Raw genomic sequence first — 21,197 nt, 5'->3', positions numbered from 1 at the left:
TGGTGAGAGGCGCTGAGCTGGTGTTGGTCTACTTGTAGGCCCCGACTTGGTGCCTGTGTGTAGGAATTTTCCCCGGTAAAAGAGAGGATAGCTGCTCCAAGCCTTCGGGTGGGGAGACAGGCTCCGACTGTTGTTTGTGTCTATGCGCCAAATGGCAGTTCAGAGTATCTGGCCTTCTTGTAGTCCTAAGCTGGGTTGTTGGAATGTGCTCTGGTTTAGACTTCTTTAATCTGCTGGGAGACTTCAATGTCCACATGGGTAATGACAGTGTGACCTGGAGGAGCATGATTGGAAGGAACGGCCTCTCTGATCTGAACTCGAGCAGTGTTCTGTTGTTGGACTTCTATGCTAGTCATAGTTTCTCCATCACAAACACCATGTTCAAACATACGGGTGTCCAAAACTGCACTTGACACCTGGACGCCCTAGGTCATAGATCAATGATTAACTTTGTAGTCATGTCATATGACTTGCGGCCATTTATTTTGGACCCTTGGGTGAAAAGAGGAGCTGTGCTGTCAACTGATCACCATCTGCTAGTGAGTTGGATCAGATGGTGGGGGAAGATGCCAGACAGACCTGGTAGAACCAAACATGAAGTGAGTGTTTGCTGGGAAAGCCTGGCAGAAGAACCTATCAGAAAGATTTTCAACTCACCTCTGGGAGAACTTTAACTATATCCCAGGTGAGGTGGGGGACATTGAGTCTGAGTGGGCCATGTTCCATGCCTCACTTGTTGAGGTTGTTGCCGTGAGATGTGGATGCAAGGTTGTTGGTGCTTTTCGAGGTGGCCATTGTTGGATTTAATGTTTTATCTTTTATTATTTTTAATCAAGCTTGAAATTTTATGTTATAAAAGGTGTGTATGTGTCATTTTTTTAAAATGGTTTTCACTACCTTACAATCATTTAAATGGTAATCAATTACTTTGCTTAAATATAATCTTACACTAGTTAGGGTCAATCTTATAGATTTACAATCTTAGAAATTTACATTTTGATATATTTACAAGCGAATCACAACGGGCCCAATGTTCAGGTAAGATACTGTTTAACTACAGCAGGAGAGGTCTGCTTGTTCCCTGGGAGAGTCAACCCCCACTAAATGTAACACACACCCACACACAGAGGGACTGATTAACATAAAATAATCTAGAACACATCTCTCTAACTTAGAATTAATATAGTTTGACTAAATAGAATTAGTATCATAATACCAATTAGCAGGTAACCGTACAACCATTATTTGATGAGGGGGCCAGTTTAGAGGAATACAGGCTTAACCTGCATAGTAAAATACAAGAGAGTTTTTGTTAGAGGGGGGCAGGGTGACTTCATAAGCCAGAGAGATCAATAAAAACCACACAGACATGAGTTAGTTAATAATTAATAGTTATTAATTATTCCTAGAAAGAAACTTAACTTTAGAACAGAATCATTTGGTATCACTAAGGTATAATTAGGTTAAAATGAAAACAGAGCTAAAACAAAGAACCAATTTCAGTAGTCATAAAAACTCCTCTCTTATCTAAAGAATGTTGAAAGTCCCTGACAGAGCAGAGTAACCATGGCAACCTTTTCGGCTAAACCAATCAGAGGCAGAGCCTGCTCAAAACTGTGATAAAGATCCAGGGACAGACTACAGAATTTAGCATTTGCTGGGGAACTCATCTGATCAGGTCGGTTTTTGGTAAGTGCTCCTGTATGCATACATGTAATTGATTTTATGAACTCTGAATACTTGTAATTTGTTGTCCAATAAATCTTTTGAACTATGGTGGCCCGTATCAGCTGTTTTGAACACCATTAGTGGCTCTCAGCCACGTCAAATGGTGACCCCGAACGTGCAGCTGGCGGACAGAACAAATTGGATCAAGGTGGTTTGCGGTGCACATGCAAAGGAACTGGGCCCGATAATTTTCAGGTAAGCTGGTTAACTGTTTGGACCTTAAGGTCCGGAGTACTGGCTATTCGGCTGTAAACCAAATTCAAACCAAATTCAAATTCCTCTGTTGGTGTGTTCATACCATCTCCTGAATAAAGATGGTTGGTAAGCTAATTTAAAGTGATTAGGGGAACTTCTGACGTACAGATTACTTGTATTCAGACTTGGGGGGGTGCACGACGCGTGCGTGCTTGGCCGCGTGCGTGTAAGTGTGTGTGTGTCCTGTACACGGCTTTGTTTAGATAGAACACGATTTAGAATCGTGGCGGAGGAAGACCGTGGAGTCTGCCGTTAAAGAAAATATATAGAAAAAACGTTCACTTTGTTTTCAGCGAGGTTGGCCGCTAAAGGGTTCACCTGACGAGGTGAACTTAACGAGTCTGGGACTCGGGGGCTGTGGGGCGCGTCTTTCCACCGCGGGTGTTGACTGTCCGCTAAATTAAGGGCAATTGTTAATTTAATCGAAGTGAACGTTACAGTCTGGGACTTAGTACCAAATTTCCGGTGATCTGGGATCGCTTTAGGGATAGGATATTGTCGTACCGTGCCGTGTTGTGACTGTGAGTCTGTGTGTATGTGAGTCTCGTGTGTGAGGGTGGGGGGCCTGAAGCTGTGTGTGTGAGGCTGACAGAGAAGATTTGTTTTCTCGCTGTTTAAACTGGTGTGGGGGAAGGTGCAGCCTTTTCTTTTTTGGTTTGCTCTGTCCTTCTAGGTGAAAGTGTGTGCGCTGGTCTCTGTGAGTGTCAGGTGACTCGGACTGACTGGAGCATCCATATCCTGACCGAAAGGGGGCGCTATTGTATAAGGCAAGGACAAGTCTGGACTCTGGGTTTTTTTTTCATACAACAGACTTGTGTATTGTTTTATCACAACGGGGCCGGCTGTGCATGTGAATGAAAAAGATTTGAATGCCTGAGTGTGTGAACGTTGTCATCAGGTGTGGAACTCATAAATGTGATACATGTGACTCATACGTCAGTAGCAGTAAAAAACGTTGAAGTAAGCTGAATACAGCTTAAAAGAGGGAGGAGGTGCTTGGAGGTGGTACATCATCAGGGGTGAGCTTGGCAGGAGGAGATCTGAACGCCATTTTCAGTCACTGAACGTTAGGAGAGAAATGTAATACATCGTTTAAAATAGGAATACTAATCAGCAGCTAATTAGACCACAGCTGTCGGAGGCCAGACATAAACGGGGATAAGAGAGCGAGGTCAGAAAAACATTTGTGTGTTCAATCAAGGTCAGAGGTAAAGGAGGAGGCAGTGACCTCTGGAACAGTTGATCTGCAGCAATGGTTTGAAACTCAAGGCCAGAGGGCCAGAGGGGGACATCCCGTGTAGGAGCGGTAATTAACGGAGAGATAGAGTCAGAGGGAGTCAGCTGGAGGTATTGTTGGAACAACTAGCTGTGTGGGAAGAGGAAGATGGCAGACAGTCACTCACTAAGCGGGCGAGAGACAGAGGTAAATTGATAACAAACGTACTGAACAGACAGGCAAAGGTGGAGAGCTGCTGACAGAGAGCTGCTGACATGATGCAGAGAAGGAAGGTGAATGGTTGAGGTGTCAAAGAGACCAAGTAGAAGAGCAACATGGCTCACAGCATTGGTGCTGGGTTCAACCTGTTTTATCAGGGTGTGGATAGAAAGAGAAATGGAGTAGGGGTGGTCTTGGAGGAAGTGAGGCGTATGTCTGACGAAGGCCTAAGAGGAAATAAGGAGGACGATTCGTTGTAGTGACTTCTGAAAAGGGAAAAGCCGAAGGAGGCAGGACAAATAAACATCATAAACAGGTCAAATTAAGTTTAAACATTTCTGGATGACACATTGTAAACAAATTAGCCAAAATTTCTTCTTGGGATTGACAATAAAATCAGTTAATAAATTCAACTATATAACGACAGAATGTAAAATAAGTAATAAACAAAATCCTTGACACTTGTAAAATGAAAAATTTATTCTGGTCATAGAAACTTTTAACTAAACACAAAGTGAAAGGCTTGGGTTAAATTAATCCGTCTAAATGACTTTATCACATATTGAAAATGTTGTTTAGAGTTTAGGAGCTGTTCCCTTCTAAGAGCTACCTGGTCCTATGAGTGCATAAGGAGAACAGAGTTGAGTACATGGTGAGTAAGAAATTGTGCTTTTGAACAAAGGTGCATGTAGACGTTTTGTGCAGTGATAATGGTCTCTGTGATGTCTTGAAGTGTAGACATAGTCAAAATACATATTCTGAAAGATGGAATACATTATTTTGGATGGAATATTTTTTGCAGTAGGAGTCAAGAATTGGATTGTGCAGTGTTTAATGAAAGTTTTCACTCTTATGTAATTGAACGGTTAAAACATCTATTGTACAATCCAGGACACCAGAATGACTCTGTTGAAGGTAAACGCTGTGGTCCCAGGATAGAACTTGCTAACAGATGATTAATGTTAATAACAGATGAATGTTGAATCAGACTTTTAATAATTGGATTGTTTATTTTTCCTTCTCAGCAGCCTGAGAAGACAGAGCTGTGGATGGGGGGAGGTGAGTCTGGCTAGGCCCACAAAACAGACAGGTAGTCTTCAGATACATACAGCATCCATCTGAGGTTGATCATGACCCTCTAGTGCCGGGTGCCGGATCGGATACCAGATGTGTTCCGGTGGACGCTGAAGTTGGGTCTGAGAAAACTGACCAATGGGACAGTTCAGAGAAGCTGTCAGTCGAGCACCACTGACACAACAACAAAGAAATTGTCAGCCTAACGATATGACTTTTCAAAGCAAAGAGCTATCAGTCCAACAACGAACTGAATTAGCTGTCCAGAGGGGGTCCTGGAGTGTGTCAACAGCGGGAACATCCAGTCAAGTCTTGTTGTATGCTGAGATATGAACTGCTGCACAAAGCTGAACTGGTCTCCAGACAAAGGGAGACAAACTGAAGACGGAAAGGCTGAAAAAAAAGCTGGTGGTCAATCTGTCCAAGGTCACTATCAACAGCTGCAGCCTGACGGAGGTGTCAACCCCACATTTGGTCGGTGATGGTCATCCGAGCGCCTTGGGGTCTGGATCAAAACTGCAGTTGGCTTTGATAATGATCACTCACATAGGCTCATTTTAAAACAGGGGACAAAACATGACACAGAAGTACTGATGTGGGGGTGCTAGATGATTCGCCCTTTTCCAATTGCTCTGAGATGAAAGTTGTTTTATTACCTCTAAACCTAATAGGACGATGAATAATGCTCCCCACCCCTGAGCATAATATTGACTTTTTAACTTTTCATTTGTACAGGTCACGAAGTCTCATTCCAGAGAAAACCTGTGCCTTAGACCTGATTTGGATTGAGTTCAATAATGTTTTCTAAAGTAATAATAAATGATTGTCTTTGCCTTGAATGAGCTCATTTGGTGGGTCTGGTTTGATACAAGGGATGAAATTTGTTTAATGGTTAACTCTTTGGAAAATTATATGAGAGCTTGGGTCATATTTGGATATTTTTTTGCAAACCCTGGATTGAATAACAGTAGGGGAAGATTAAAACTACACCATATTTTATATTTCTGAAACTAATACTCAGACTGGGTGTTAGTAAATTACGACCGGTAATTCTTCAGATTTGAAACAGAAAACTGTTTCAAAAAGGGGGAAGGTGAAGGCTGCTCTTAGCAAGAAACAGTTCATACAATGATTAGATCATTACAAAATATACAAAGATAACTTCTTAGGGTTTATATTTAAATGAACAGCAAAAAAGCCAGTAGTAAGTCTGAAGCGTTTAAAGGATCATTTAGGATAATCACATTGACATTTGAAAAGTGGAATAAATCAGAAGCCTACAAAACAACATTGCACTTGTATATATCGGTTTAACAAAAGTATCTTTCTCTTTCTTTGTTGTAATGTGTACAGATTCCAGAAAAGGGGGACGCCCCTAGCATCAAAATGCAGACCCCTGGTAGTGGATTTGAGCAAAGGTTAAGGGGAAATGGGGTGATTCTGTATTTTTAAACAACCACTGACTGGACTGGACTTAAATAGTTTAATTGGGCTAATAAAAGGTTTCATGAACAAAGTATTTTAACCACATTTTTTCTCTCTCTTTTTCTTCCTTGCTCTTTCTTCCCCTCTCTAGCACTGACAGGTACCTGGAGGGAAGATTAAATTCCTCTTGTTTCCACAGTGTATATGTCAGTTGTTTAAACTTTTAAAGTTATATTGTATTTTGATTGATGCTGTTGGCGCAAGTGATTTAATGAAGTTACTTCATCAGGCTCCAGGAGGAGGGAGGCCGGCGTGGGGGATTGCTTATTGCAGGGTGTTGTTGTGCATTGTTGTTGTGTATGTTTAACTTTGCTTATTGTAGGTAGACCTGTTGACTGCAAAGGCTTGGAAGGGTGAAAGATGGGACGAGAGTACACAGGTATCCCTGGAGAAGTCCAGTATGTACCTCATTTCAGTTTCAAGTGTATAGATGAATGTACGAATAGCATTTTATTTCAGTTTTACAAGTTCTGTTTTATTATAACATTACAGTGTAAGAGTACACACTAGCTGTAGCAATAATAACCATCAGGGTGTCCCATAATTAGGAAACAGGTTTTACTCACTAGGAAGTAACAACAGTCAGTTTTTTTTCAGGCCCACAAATGGGTCATGGATCCCAAAGATAAAATAAGCAAAAGGCCATACAGAGTGTTTAACAATTTGCAAGCTTTGGTGTCCAGCTTTTCTCATCAGGAGGGAGAATCTCTGACCGAGGAGATTGACTACGGACCATCACACCAGACTGGGTCCTGCTGAAAAGAGGGATAGGACCCCACCAGGTGGTGGAGAGAACATCACACGCCATCGTTCTCCAGAAGGAGAGGGACACCTGTTACGACCACAACCAGTGCGCCCCTGCAGAGGAGCGGAATCGATCGCTGGACCAGATGGAGGGTGATCTGAGGACAGCTCCCCACTACACCTGGAGGAGGTGACAGGACCTTCGTGGGAGCTCACCCTTTGCCCCTTTGTTCTGGTAGGAAAAAGGCAGCAGCAAACATTGGAGAAGAAGTCTCTGCTCTGCCTAAGTCGGTCAGTCAGGTGGAATGGGGAAGGATGGATGGAAGATTACCAGCCCTGACCGTGAAGAACAGAAGATGCGTCAAACTGATTTTAGTTTTGTCCCAATGCACACACATGTCATTTAGAATGTCTGATCAGACTGATAAAGGTTCTGAGGACTTTACATGAAGATATCTCTGCGGGCCGAATCCCGCCGAGCACCAAAAGGACCCTTGTGGACGAACAAGGCCTCCCACCGCAAGCTCAAGAACCGAAGACCTGATAGATAGTCCTGTTTAAATTGTGTGTTGTCTTTTTCCTGTTTAATATGAGTGTCTTGTCTTTTCTTTCAGTCATTCTGAAAAACAACCAGAGAAGGGTCGTGGATTCAATTGGAAACTCTTAACTATTCAAAATTTTATTCCATTCAATTGGGCAGTTCATCATTCTAAAAATACCACGAGGTATTTTAAAGGTGGTTTAACAGGAGGTCAATTTTGGTATCAGGGTAGAGTTTTACTTATTTTAGTGTGTTGGGCATTTATCTTTTACTAGGAGTGTTGTAATTTTTGTATTTTATAAAGACTTATGCATTTGGTATTTTTTACAGGTTTTGAAGGGTTTGAACCATGGGTCTGGTCCAGGACCCCTGGAGGGTTGCAGTAAGTTTGGGTCACTTCCATATGGACAAATCCAAAAAGGGGTGATCTCCCATGAATATGGAGAGATCAAAAAAGGGATTGTTGGATTTAATGTTTTATCTTTTATTATTTTTAATCAAGCTTGAAATTTTATGTTATAAAAGGTGTGTATGTGTCATTTTTTTAAAAAGGGTTTTCACTACCTTACAATCATTTAAATGGTAATCAATTACTTTGCTTAAATATAATCTTACACTAGTTAGGGTCAATCTTATAGATTTACAATCTTAGAAATTTACATTTTGATATATTTACAAGCAAATCACAACGGGCCCAATGTTCAGGTAAGATACTGTTTAACTACAGCAAGAGAGGTCTGCTTGTTCCCTGGGAGAGTCAACCCCCACTAAATGTAACACACACCCACACACAGAGGGACTGATTAACATAAAATAATCTAGAACACATCTCTCTAACTTAGAATTAATATAGTTTGACTAAATAGAATTAGTATCATAATAACAATTAGCAGGTAACCGTACAACCATTATTTGATGAGGGGGCCAGTTTAGAGGCATCATCTTCATAGTAAAATACCAGAGAGTCTTTGTTAGAGGGGGGCAGGGTGACTTCATAAGCCAGAGAGATCAATAAAAACCACACAGACATGAGTTAGTTAATAATTAATAGTTATTAATTATTCCTAGAAAGAAACTTAACTTTAGAACAGAATCATTTGGTATCACTAAGGTATAATTAGGTTAAAATGAAAACAGAGCTAAAACAAAGAACCAATTTCAGTAGTCATAAAAACTCCTCTCTCATCTAAAGAATGTTGAAAGTCCCTGACAGAGCAGAGTAACCATGGCAACCTTTTCGGCTAAACCAATCAGAGGCAGAGCCTGCTCAAAACTGTGATAAAGATCCAGGGACAGACTGCAGAATTTAGCATTTGCTGGGGAACTCATCTGATCAGGTCGGTTTTTGGTAAATGCTCCTGTATGCATACATGTAATTGATTTTATGAACTCTGAATACTTGTAATTTGTTGTCCAATAAATCTTTTGAACTAAGGTGGCCCGTATCAGCTGTTTTGAACACCATTAGTGGCTCTCAGCCACGTCACCATCCACAAAATTGGTGGTAGACACCCAGGGTTAGGGAGGTTGTCAAGCTGAAGAAGGAGTCCTATCACTAACAAGGCCCGTTGGCTGGTGGGACTCCAGAGGCAGCTGAGGAGTACCACAGGGTCAAGTGGTCCACAGCCTTGGCTGTTGCTGAGGCAAAAGCTTGGATGTGGGAGGAGTTTGATGAGGCCTTGGATAGAGACTCTCAGTCAGCTCCGAGGAGATTCTGGCAAACCGCCAGGTGGCTGAGGAGGGGAAAGCTGCTCTTTACTAACACTGTGTTCAGTGCAGGTGTTGACCTCAACCAGTAATGTCATTGGAAAGTGGAAGGAATACTTCTCGGACCTTCTCAATCCCACCGGCACAGCTTCAATGGAAGAAGTGAAGGCGTGGGACTTCAGGGTTGGTCTGTCCATAACATTGGCTGAGGTCACCAAGGTAGTTAAAAAGTTACGTGGCGGCAGGCCTCTGGAGATGGATAAGCTTTGCCCTGATTTCCTTAAGTCTCTGGATGCTGTGGGGCTGTCTTGTTTGACACACCTTTGCAACAGCTCATGGACATTCAGTGCCACTGAATTGGCAGACTGGGAAGGTACTTGCTCTCTTTAAAAATGGGGACTGGATGGTATGGTCCAATTACAGGGGCATCACTCTCCTTAGCTTCCATGATAAAGTCTATTCAGAGGTACAGGAAAAGCAAATCCGATCATTGGTCGAACCTCAGATCCAGGAGGAACAATGTGGGTTCCATCCTGGCCATGGAACACTGGATCAGCTCTTTACCCTCAATAGGGTCCTCATTGGGTCATGGGAGTTTACCCAGCCAGTCTACATGTGTTTTGTGGTCTTGGAGAAGGCATTTGACCATGTTCCTCGGGGTACACTGTGAGGGGTGCTCCATGAGTATGTGATTGGGGGCCTGATGTTACAGGCTGTTCGGTCCCTATATAAGCAGGGCAAGAGATTGGTTCGCATTTCCTGTAGTAAGTCGGACCCTTCAGGGTGGTAGTTAAGACTCTACCAGGGCTGCCCATGGTCACAGATTCTGTTAAGAACTTTTATGGACAGAATTTCTCAGCGCAACCAGGGGGCAGAAGGATTCCGGTTTGGTGGCCTCAGGATTCCATCTCTACTCTTTGCAGATGATGTAGTCCTGTTGATGTCGTCATGCCATGATCTTCAGCTCTCACTGGAGCAGTTTGCAGCTGAGTGTGAAGTGGCTGGGATGAGAATCAGCGCCTCCAAATTTGAGGCCATGGTACTCAACCAGAAAAGGGTGGATTGCTCTCTTCAGGTCTTTTTTTTTTTTTTTCATTTAGCCTTTATTTATCCAGGTTAGTCTCATTGAGCCACGAGAACTCATTTTCAAGAGAGACCTGTTTTTTTGTTTTTTTTAGGGAGCACATGGTGGGGGTTAAGGGCCTTGCTCATGGGCCCAGAGTGGGGCAAATGAGGGTGGGGGCAAGTGTGGGTGTTTCACCTACCCCACCCACAATTTTTGATGTTGTCGGGGCCGGGGCGTGAACCGGCGATCTTCGGATCACAAGCCCACCTCTCTAACCTCTGCGCCACCACTCCCCGAAAAGGTGGTAAAGGTCAAAGGTGAGGTTCTGCCTCAAGTGGAGGATTTCAAGTATCTTGGGGTTTTCTTCATGAGTGAGGGAAGAATGGAGCGTAAGACTGACAGACGGATTGGTGTAGCATCTGCAGTATTGCAGACTCTGTACCAATCCATTACGGTGAAGAGGGAGCTGAGCTGTAAGGCAAAGTTCCTACCCTCACCTATGGTCATGAGCTTTGGGTACTGACCAAAAGAATGCGTTTGCATATACATATAAAAATGGGTTATCTAACAACCTGACCCCAGATCAAGTTATAGCCAAACCCAGTTATGCATTTTATGAGAAAAAACTGGTACTAGTTTAAGAGAGAGTTTGTCATAAGACTTGCGAATGAAAGAAGTCAGCTGTGGTTAGGATAATTTAAATCCCTTTAGATCAGATCACAGACACCAGCAGGGGGTAGGAGTTTGGCTGTGGCTCTTCATATATGGTCCAGGCCTGGAGGAAAGACTAGGCAGGTTGTCACAAGAGCGTTCTGATGGCCAGCAATGTGCATGTCCTTAGATAATGTTGGACTGAGTTGTGACTTGCCAGATTTGAGTTGAATCAACCAGGAGCAAACTAAGGAAGTAATGCTGAGAGGGCCCAGTCTCATGTCTCGCTGTTGTGCGTGTGTGTCAAAAATTATGTAGTTTCCTACTTTTATCACCCATTGACACCTGGTCTTGTGCATTGCTCTCAGTCAGAATTAGTTGTCTTTGTGGTTTGCCGTGAGCATTGTGTGATTTGTCAGACCTTTGTGAGCATGTTTGTTTATGTAAAGTGAGCTGATGTCAGAGCATCATCTGCTAAGAAGCAGCTGGTTGTGGCAGCAAGAAAATGCAACCAAAAACTATAACTGTTCCAGCTAAAATGATAAATGAATTTAAATAAAACTTATAAAGATAGTAAAAGAACTTGTAAGGAGATAATGCAAATTTTGTGTACCCAGGAGACAGCACGGAGATATTAGCAGATCTTCATGGCTGTGCAGACTGGGAAAGTGTGTGCCTCTCCTGGTAAGCATAGGGGCACGTTACCGCAACGTCTGTTGGAAATGGTGGTGGTCTTTTTGTGACAAATTTACAAAATGGTTCTCCTTGGGTAACAGCATAAACATCAGATCTTCCTCCTCCAACATAAACAGAAACTAACTATCCACTCTAAAAACCATGTTGTCTGTGCTGACTCTGATTGTGTGTGACGTGCCACAGTGGGAGGACATTCTTTCCTGCGGTTTTTCTTTTGAGCATAAAATGTCCTACAGGTCCTTCTCAAAAAATTAGCATATTGTGATAAAGGTCATTATTTTCCATAATGTAATGATAAAAATGAAACTTTCATATATTTCAGATTCATTGCACACCAACTGAAATATGTCAGGTCTTTAATTGTTTTAATACTGATGATTATGGCATACAGCTCATGAAAACCCAAAATGCCTGTCTCAAAAAATTAGCATATCATGAAAAGGTTGTCTAAACAAGCTATTAACCTAACCATCTGAATCAACGGTGTAACTCTAAACACCTGCAAAACATTCCTGAGGCTTTTAAAAACTCCCAGCCTTGTTCATTACTCAAAACCGCAATCATGGGTAAGACTGCCTACCTGAATGCTGTCCAGAAGGCCATCATTGACACCCCCAAGCAAGAGGGTAAGACACAGAAAGAAATTGCTGAATGAATAGGCTGTTCCCAGAGTGCTGCATCAAGGCACCTCAGTGGGAAGTCTGTGGGAAGGGAAAAGTGTGGCAGAAAACGCTGCACAACGAGAAGAGGTGACCGGACCCTGAGGAGGATTGTGGAGAAGGGCCAATTCCAGACCTTGGGGGACCTGCGGAAGCAGTGGACTGAGTCTGGAGTAGAAACATCCAGAGCCACCGTGCACAGCCGTGTGCAGGAAATGGGCTACAGGTGCCGCATTCCCCAGGTCAAGCCACTTTTGAACCAGAAACAGCAGCAGAAGCACCTGACCTGAGCTACAGAGAAGCAGCACTGGACTGTTGCTCAGTGGTCCAAAGTACTTTTTTCGGATGAAAGCAAATTTTGCATGTCATTCGGAAATCAAGGTGCCAGAGTCTGGAGGAAGACTGGGGAGAAGGAAATGCCAAAATGCCAGAAGTCCAGTGTGAAGCACCCACAGTCAGTGATAGTCTGGGGTGCCATGTCAGCTGCTGGTGTTGGTCCACTATGTTTTATCAAGGGCAGGGTCAATGCAGCAGCTATCAGGAGATTTTGGAGCACTTCATGCTTCCATCTGCTGAAAAGCTTTATGGAGATGAAGATTTCATTTTTCAGCACGACCTGGAACCTGCTCACAGTGCCAAAACCACTGGTAAATGGTTTACTGGCCATGGTATTACTGTGCTCAATTGGCCTGCCAACTCTCCTGACTTGAACCCCATAGAGAACCTGTGGGATATTGTGAAGAGAAAGTTGAGAGACGCAAGACCCAACACTCTGGATGAGCTTAAGGCCACTATCGAAGCATCCTGGGCCTCCATAACACCTCAGCAGTGCCACAGGCTGATTGCCTCCATGCCACGCCACATTGAAGCAGTCATTCATGCAAAAGGATTCCCGACCAAGTATTGAGTGCATAACTGAACATGATTATTTGAAGGTTGGTGTTTTTTGTATTAAAAACACTTGTCTTTCATTGGTGGGATGAAATATGTTAATTTTTTGGGACAGGCATTTTGGGTTTTCATGAGCTGTATGCCATAATCATCAGTATTAAAACAATTAAAGACCTGAAATATTTCAGTTGATGTGCAATGAATCTGAAATATATGAAAGTTTCATTTTTATCATTACATTATGGAAAAGAATGACCTTTATCACAATATGCTAATTTTTTGAGAAGTACCTGTATGCTAAACGAATGCCAAAGAGTCAATGTGAAGAAGATATATGCTAAACAAACGCCAAAGAATCAATGTGAAGAAGATGAAGGAAATGGTTGTGGACTTCAGAAAGAACAAACACACCTATCTCCCCCCTCCCACCCTCCCGATCTGTGGTGGCAGTGGTCTCCAGCTACAAGTACTTACTTGGGTGTGCCTCTGAATAACAACCTCAGCTGGGGCAACAACACCACCAGCCTGATCCAGAAAGCTCATCAGAGACTCTACTTCCTCAGGCGGCTGAGACATTCTGGTCTGGGAAGCTCAGTCCTCACCTCCTTCGACAGGTGTGCAGTGGAGAGCATCCTGTGCTCCAGCATCAATGTGTGACATGGAGGCTGCACAGCTGCATAAAGACAAGCTTTGCAGAGAGTGGTGAAAGCTGCACAGAAGTCTGTTGGAGTCAGCCTCCCCACCATCACAGAGATCTACACCTCTAGATGCAGGAAGAGGGCCACCTGCATCATGAAAGACTCCACTCAGCCAGCACACACATGCCCTGCTCCCCTCAGGAAGGAGGTTAAGGAGCATTACACGTAGAACCACTAGACTGAGGAACAGCTTCTACCCTCAGGCTAGCAGACTCATGAATCTCTAAACAGGATAATCACTGTGAAAAATCTCATGTTGCTACTGATCTGTTTCATGTTGCTGTGTTTTTCTGTACTCATCTGCTCACACAGACTCATGTTTGTGCTGCTGTTCGGTGTATTGTTTTTATGTTATTAGTGCTTAGTGTATTTTTATTAATGTTTTTGTTAGTTCATATCTTAGATCTTATTACTGTTTTTCTTTTTCTTTAATACTTTTGTTGGATGAAAACTGGGACACTCTATACACAATTTTGTTCCATCACATGTACCACATGTGCTGGAATGACAAATAAAGAACCTTGAATCCTTGAAACGGTGCGCTAAAAGATCTTAGAAATATCTAAAAAAGTTTAATCTGGTCCTCTGGACATTCAAAAAAACAAAACAAAGCAAAACAACAAAAAAATGTAGAAATGTTTCGTCTCTCATCCGAGAGACGTTTCTACATTTTTTTGTTGTTTTGCTTTGTTTTGTTTTTTTGAATGTCCAGAGGACCAGATTTAACTTTTTTAGATTTTTCTACCTGGATTATTGAGCATGCATCAGGATATCTAAGAAATATGTTAGTCACTAATAGTGCAAAACAATACTGTTGGATAATTTTGGTCAAAGCTTATGGAATTATGGATATATTCAATCAATCAATCAACCTTTATTTATACAGGTAAATCCCATTGAGCCTCGAGGACTCATTTACAAGAGAGACCTGATTTCAACAAAGAAAGATGACAACAATGGACAACAGCAACAACAATAAGCAGTTATAAAAACTCATACTACAGTTTTTTTTTTTTTTTTTTTTTTTTAACAAATAGGATGGCTAAAAGGAAAAAGGTAACAAAACAAAAAACAGCTAGATTCCAAGACAAATGTAGAAAACTAAAAACAGGAACATGTCTGCATTGGACCCTGCCAGGAGTCCAACAGATTCTTAAAGCCACTTAGAGAGGTCAAGGTCGAGAGCTTCAAATCTTTTTGTAAGATATTCCAGGAAACAGGAGCGGAGTAGGAGAAGGCCCTTTTGCCTAGTTCAGTCCTCATATTATTACTAGTGTTCTTTCCCTTAAAACAAGCAACCAAGCTGTTCACCAAAACACTCTCATCCTGCCTGTGGACCATATCGGTGAAGGCCAGGAGGGCCATGTGAGACTGCAGATGGCTTTGGAAGACACCCACTATAACCGTCAAGCTAATAGGGACATAAAAGCAAGAAGACAAGGCAGCACTTTGCTGATTATTGTGACCGGTCTTCCTGTGTGTTCATTTCATGCATATTGGTGTGAACTGTTACAATATCTGTCCTTGCAAGTAAAATTTGCCGGAGATAAATCTTCACCTGCCGTGAGTGTGTGTGGTTCCTTTGGATTTTCATCTTTAAAGTGTTTTCATCTAACAATTTGGTCCTTCGAGCCGGATCCAACATCTTCATCGATGCCAGGCTTGGGCCTGAAACCATACGGGGGAGTGTGACACCCGAGACTCCTGAACAGAAAGACCCCTGACTGAATTGTCGCGAAAAGAGGCCAGGATCCGCTGGTTTCGAGGAGTTGACGGATTCTACAACCAGAGATGAACCAACCACTAACTGTGAAGGACTGATTTTTTTCCTCCCTCTTTCTCTTCTTAACATTGTTGTGTACCAGTACAAAGGACTGGCAGGTTAGGGAAACCATGAAGGGGTTCCAGTGTACCAGTACGAAGGACTGGTAATTTAAAGCCCTTTATCCACAGGGCCGGTTCTTGTTGGACCCTGTTGTGTCCGGTTCTGGTGGGACCTCTTTTTTTCTGTCTCCACACAGTGCCCATAGTTCTTATTTAGTGGGCGGATTATGAATATCAACGCACATTACCAGCTGGTGGCGCTAGTGCTACATTAAGCTCTTTTCTAAGCACCGCTAACATGTATTAGAAGAAGAGCCAGTAAACAAACACAAAACCAAAATGGATGACCTCCTTGATCTTCACCCTCCACCAATTAATACGCCCCCTGACCAATCAGTGACCTACAGTGTGCTGATGTCACATCTAGACCCAACAAGAACCAGACCTGGGATCTCAGAGAAGTAGGTCCCAAAAATGGGGTGGGTTCCACCGTTGAAGGCATTGTGGATAAACCATGCAATCGGCCCGAACTAGTTACATAGGAGTCCCAAAAGGCCCTGTGGATAAGGGGCTTAAGGGAACCACGAAGGGGTTCCAGTGTACCAGTATCAATCAATCAATCAATCAATCAATCAATCAATCAATCAATCAATCAATCAAACTTTATTTATAGAGCCCTTTCCAGCAGCCAAAAGGTGCACAAAGTGCTGCACAGTTCAGAAGTTAAAAACAAACAAGAATAAAAAGTCAGTCAGTTAAAAACAAAAACAATTACAGTTAAAACATAGCAAAATTGTCAAAGACCTACTAGGTATTAAAAGCCTGCCTGAATAAAAAGGTTTTAAGATTAGATTTAAAATGCTCCATGTCAGTGATGGAGCGCAAGTCCTGAGGTAGCTGGTTCCAGAGTCTGGGTGCGACAACCGAAAAGGCCCGGTCACCCCATCGTTTGTAGTTGGACTTTGGGACAGAGAGTAGAAATGTATTAGAAGATCTCAGTGTTCTCCTATATTCATGGACAGCTACAAGATTAGTCAAATATAGTGGGGCAAGACCATTGAGAGCTTTAAAAGTGAATAATAAAATTTTAAATTGAATTCTAAAATCGACTGGAAGCCAGTGGAGAGAAAATAAAACAGGGGTGATGTGCTCACGTCTGGAGGTGTTGGTTAAAAGTCGAGCTGCAGCATTTTGGACCAATTGCAGGTGTCTAATGGAGGATTGGGAGATTCCTGCATATAGGGAATTGCAGTAGTCGAGCCTTGAAGTTATAAAAGCATGGATGGCCTTTTCCAAGTCAGAACGATTTAAAACAGGCTTAACTTTGGATAAAAGACGTAACTGATAAAAACAGGCCTTGACTACAGAGGATATTTGTTTAGTACCAGTATGAAGGAGTAGTAATTTAAGGGAACCGCAAAGGGGTTCCAGCACACCAATATGAAGTACTGGCAGTTTTAGAGGTACCACTTAGGGGTAACAATATTGCGTTCAGAGGAACGGTTGGGGAAATTCAGTAAATTACCAGGATGGGTAATAATCAGTCAATTAAAAAACTGGAAGGTGATGTTAAATTTATGTATTTTAGAGGATCCGAAAACGTAGTAAAAATGGAACTATGGATTAAAGAATTTCAGTTTGATATGAAACTGGAGGTTGATTCATGTAAATAGTTGGTGTCAAAAATACAAAATAAGTGTGGAAGTGATGAGAAAAAGATGAAAAAATATGGCTTGGAGGCCGCAAAGAAATGATTGGAAATTGCAGAGGTGAGGCAGAAGAGAAGAGAGAGAAAAGACAGAGATAAGGAAAAAAAAGTTGGTTGCGGGAGCCACATCAATAGCTCTAGAAGACCCAGAGGATGCAAACACAGTGGGTTCTGGTGGTTCCAAAAAAGATAACGTAGCAGGTGGGAGAGTCAATGTTGAAATTCACACAGAGCCCCCACCACCACTAGGGTCTCCTCCTGGTGCAGAAAGAATATACCCAGATCTGACCCAAATTGGGGCATCAGACAGTGAAAAAGAGCAGAAATTTCCTTTACCACCCATGAAGTTGAAAGCTCAGTCTCATACGAGAACCAGGCATCTATATAACTGGAAAATCATGAGTTCTGAGGATCACTTGCCAATGATCCCTGTTCCTAATCCTAACGCAGATGCAGATCAACCTTTTCTGTATGTTTAAAGGCTATGGGCGAATGCAGATGTGGACAGAGTGTGTGAAGGCATACCAAGCCCAAAAGATAATACTGTTCAGTGGAGAACAGAAATGGAGGGTCTGAGAGAGAGTTTTCGATTGAATGGGAGAAAGATGGAAAGATGCATGAGAAGAAGTCTTGGCACTCAGTGACACTCAGTCCAGGGTCATTGGAATGCAAATGATGTTGGAGGACAGACTGTGCCCTTCGACACTGAAGCCCTGCCAGAGAGATTACAAGCTTTGTATGAGTGTGTGGTTCAGAGGTTCCAGAGACAGGCAGACTGGACAAATATCAGCAGATGCACTCAGGATGGTGAAGGTGCCTCAGATTACCTGGATTGGCTGAGACAGGTGTTTAAAGCAAACAGTGGATTAGCTAGACCGGGTGCATTGGACCCCAGTGGACCCTATGAGCAACAGTTAAAAAGTGCTTTCCTGAATGGATTACAAACTGGACTGTCCCAGTTTGTGAAAAAACACATGATAAACCACAGAACTGCAAATGTTGATGAAGACTTGGATTATGCCAAGCATTCTGAAGATGTGTTGAGAGATTAAAAAAAAAAAAAAAACTAAAGTAACTGAAGCATTCTATGAGGATGAATGTAGTTATGACCTCCCGACCCCAAGTGATGAGACCACAGTTTATGTGATGCAAGGGAGAAGGGGAGGCGAACAACAGCAGCACAACAGCAGCACAAACATGAGTCTAAGTATTCGTGTTTATCTGCCAACCCTGAACCTGGGCTCAGCTGCATGTATCGTGCATGCGGTGTCAGCATGATCACAGTTACATCCAAACGGGTGAATACAGGAACATCCATTCTGACCTAGGTTTTTGCTGGTTTTTCTCCTACATGCTGAAAAGGGGTGAGCAGCACAAAAACACTCTGCTCTTGGCCATTTATTACAAGTGCGACAAGGTTGGGTTTTTGGAGTTGTGCACGACACTGGACAACAGGAATAGTTAAAAGGATTTATTGAAATATTGCTGCTGGTGGATTTCTGAGTCCAAGAGCACGTCAAATCTATAGAGACAGAGAGATTAGTAAACGTGGCTTTGCTGTGAAAGTTCAGAGGTGTCAGAGTCAGAGTTTCTTTATTGTCATTCGCACCTCATGTGGTACATGTGGTGGAGCGAAATTATGTACACAAGGTCCCAGTTACATCCAACAATAAAATGTATAAGAAAAACAGTAATAACATCTAAGATATGAACTAAGAAAAACATCAACTAAATATACACTAAGCACTCATAACATAAAAATTGAACATCAGCACAAACATGAACATGAGTCTGTGAGCAGATGTGCATGCATGAACACATCAACATTGAAACAGATCAGCAGCAACATGAAACAGATCAGCAGCAACATGATGTAGTTTTTCACAGTGATTATTCTAGTTAGAGATTCATGAGTCTAACAGCCTCAGGGTAGAAGCTGTTCCTCAGTCTAGTGGTTCTACACTTAATGCTCCTTAACCTCCTTCCTGAGGGGAGTGGGGCAAAAAGTGTGTGTGCTGGGTGAGTGGGGTCCTTCATGATGCAGGTGGCCCTCTTCCTGCATCTGGAGGTGTAGATGTCTGTGATGGTGGGGAGGCTGATTCCAACATCTTCTGTGCAGCCTTCACCACTCTCTGCAAAGCTTTTCTTTCTGCAGCTGTGCAGCCTCCATGCCACACGTTGATGCTCGAGCACAGGATGTTCTCCACTGCACACCTGTAGAAGGAGGTGAGGACTGAGCTTCCAGACCAGCTCGTCTCAGCCGTCTGAGGAAGTAGAGTCTCTGATGAGCTTTCTTGATCAGGCTGGTGGTGTTGTTGCTCCAGCTGAGGTTGTCATTCATGTGTACACCCAAGTACTTGTAGCTGGAGACCACTTCCACCGCAGATCCTCTTATGTTCAGGGGGGTGTAGGTGTTTTTGTTCCTTCTGAAGTCCACAATCATATCCTTTGTCTTCTTCACATTGATGTGAAGGTTATTCTCTCTGCACCAGCTCTCCAGGTGTTCCACCTCTTGCCTGTAGCCGGACTCATCATTGTCTGTGATGCATCCCACCACTGCTGTATCATCTGCAAACTTTACAACGTGACAGCCTGGATGGGTATCTGCACAATCATACGTGAGCAGAGTAAACAGGAGGTGGCTCAACACACATCCCCGAGGAGAGCCAGTGCTGAGGGTTATGGTGGAGGAGGAGAAGTTGTGAATCCTCACTGACTGTGGTCTGTTTGTTAAAAAGTCTAGTACCCAGTTGCAAATGGAGGGGCTTAGTCCTAGTGTGGATAGTTTGTCCACCAGGGTTTGGGGGATCATGGTGTTGAAGGCGGATGTGAAGTCCACAAAGAGCATACGGACGTAAGAGTTTTTCTGCTCCAGGTGGTTGAGCGCAGTGTGTCCCCCGGCACAAAGAGAGTAATGTTGTGTATGCTGTTCAGTGTCAGGAGGGCTGTGATCAGTCTTACATCGGGGAAACAAAACAGCCACTGGCCAAAAGGATGGCCCAGCACAGAAGATCAACATCATCAGGCCAGGACTCTGCAGTCTACACTCATCTCCAGGCCAGAGGTCACTCTTTCAGGGATGAAGATGTGCACATCCTGGACAGAGAGGAGCGATGGTTTGAGAGAGGAGTAAAGGAGGCCATCTTTGTGAAAAGAAATCGTCCATCATTAAACAGGGGTGGAGGCCTCCGGGTTCAACTGTCCCCCTCTTACAATGCTGTGATTGCTAGTATCACTCAGCCCTCTGTGAATAGTACACAGCCATCAGTGTGCTAATGATCCATTGTTAGGCTGATGGTCCTTCTTGAGCATGTGATCAGCTGGTTTTGGTTGTCAGCAGCAAAACTGGTTGATCCACTCTGAGAAGGTGCTATTTAAGAGACTGAGCTGAAAACAGCACCTCAGACTGAAGAAGTCTGTCGGACGAGAGACGAAACGTTTCTACATTTTTTGTTGTTTTGCTTTGTTTTTGGGTTTTTTTGAATGTCCAGAGGACCAGATTTAACTTTTTTAGATTTTTCTACCTGGATTATTGAGCATGCATTAGGATATTTTGTCACACGATGTTGTGGAAGAGATGTCATGCTCTAATGGAGTACCTCATGAGCTGTGTAGTGAATTTGACCTAAGGTCAAAACCCTTGACCTTAAGAACCTTGTGGGACAGAAACTGTCATTTCATTGATTTGAATCCAGAAATACAGGTTCACCCATCCTGAGACTTTCTTTCTTGAAAATTCAAGTGAAAGAGCACTCTCTTTTCTATTATCATTACAGTTTTACAAATGTTTGATAATCAAAGTGTTTTAGTTCAAACATTTTAGATGTTACAGTGAACTAATCAATTTTATTAACTGTAAAACAGTAACAATGATTTTTGAGTTGCTTATGCAAAGTTAGAATTCATGTTAAGGTCTGTTACAGAGTAATTATGCATTTTCTGATTTCTGTCTTTGAATGAGCAGTGTACGTTTTCCAAGGTCAGGAGTCGAAGCAGACAAGTGTTGGAACAACTGTCTTGTTTTTAAATCCTCTC

General features: G+C 42.8%; 1 protein-coding gene across 1 annotated transcript in view; it reads right to left on the bottom strand.

The window, feature by feature from the left end:
* Positions 1-21,197, bottom strand: part of si:dkey-119m7.4 (uncharacterized protein LOC560629 homolog) — a 288,631-nt gene that overhangs the window by 212,224 nt on the left and 55,210 nt on the right. The gene's annotated exons all lie outside the window — the stretch shown is intronic.

This window comes from Nematolebias whitei, chromosome 12 (genome assembly GCF_014905685.2).
Source record: "Nematolebias whitei isolate Nwh7 chromosome 12, NemWhi1, whole genome shotgun sequence".
Classification (NCBI taxonomy): Eukaryota; Metazoa; Chordata; class Actinopteri; order Cyprinodontiformes; family Rivulidae; genus Nematolebias; species Nematolebias whitei.
The sequence above is the reverse complement of the archived record's forward strand: the minus strand, read 5'-3'. Positions and strand labels throughout refer to the sequence as shown.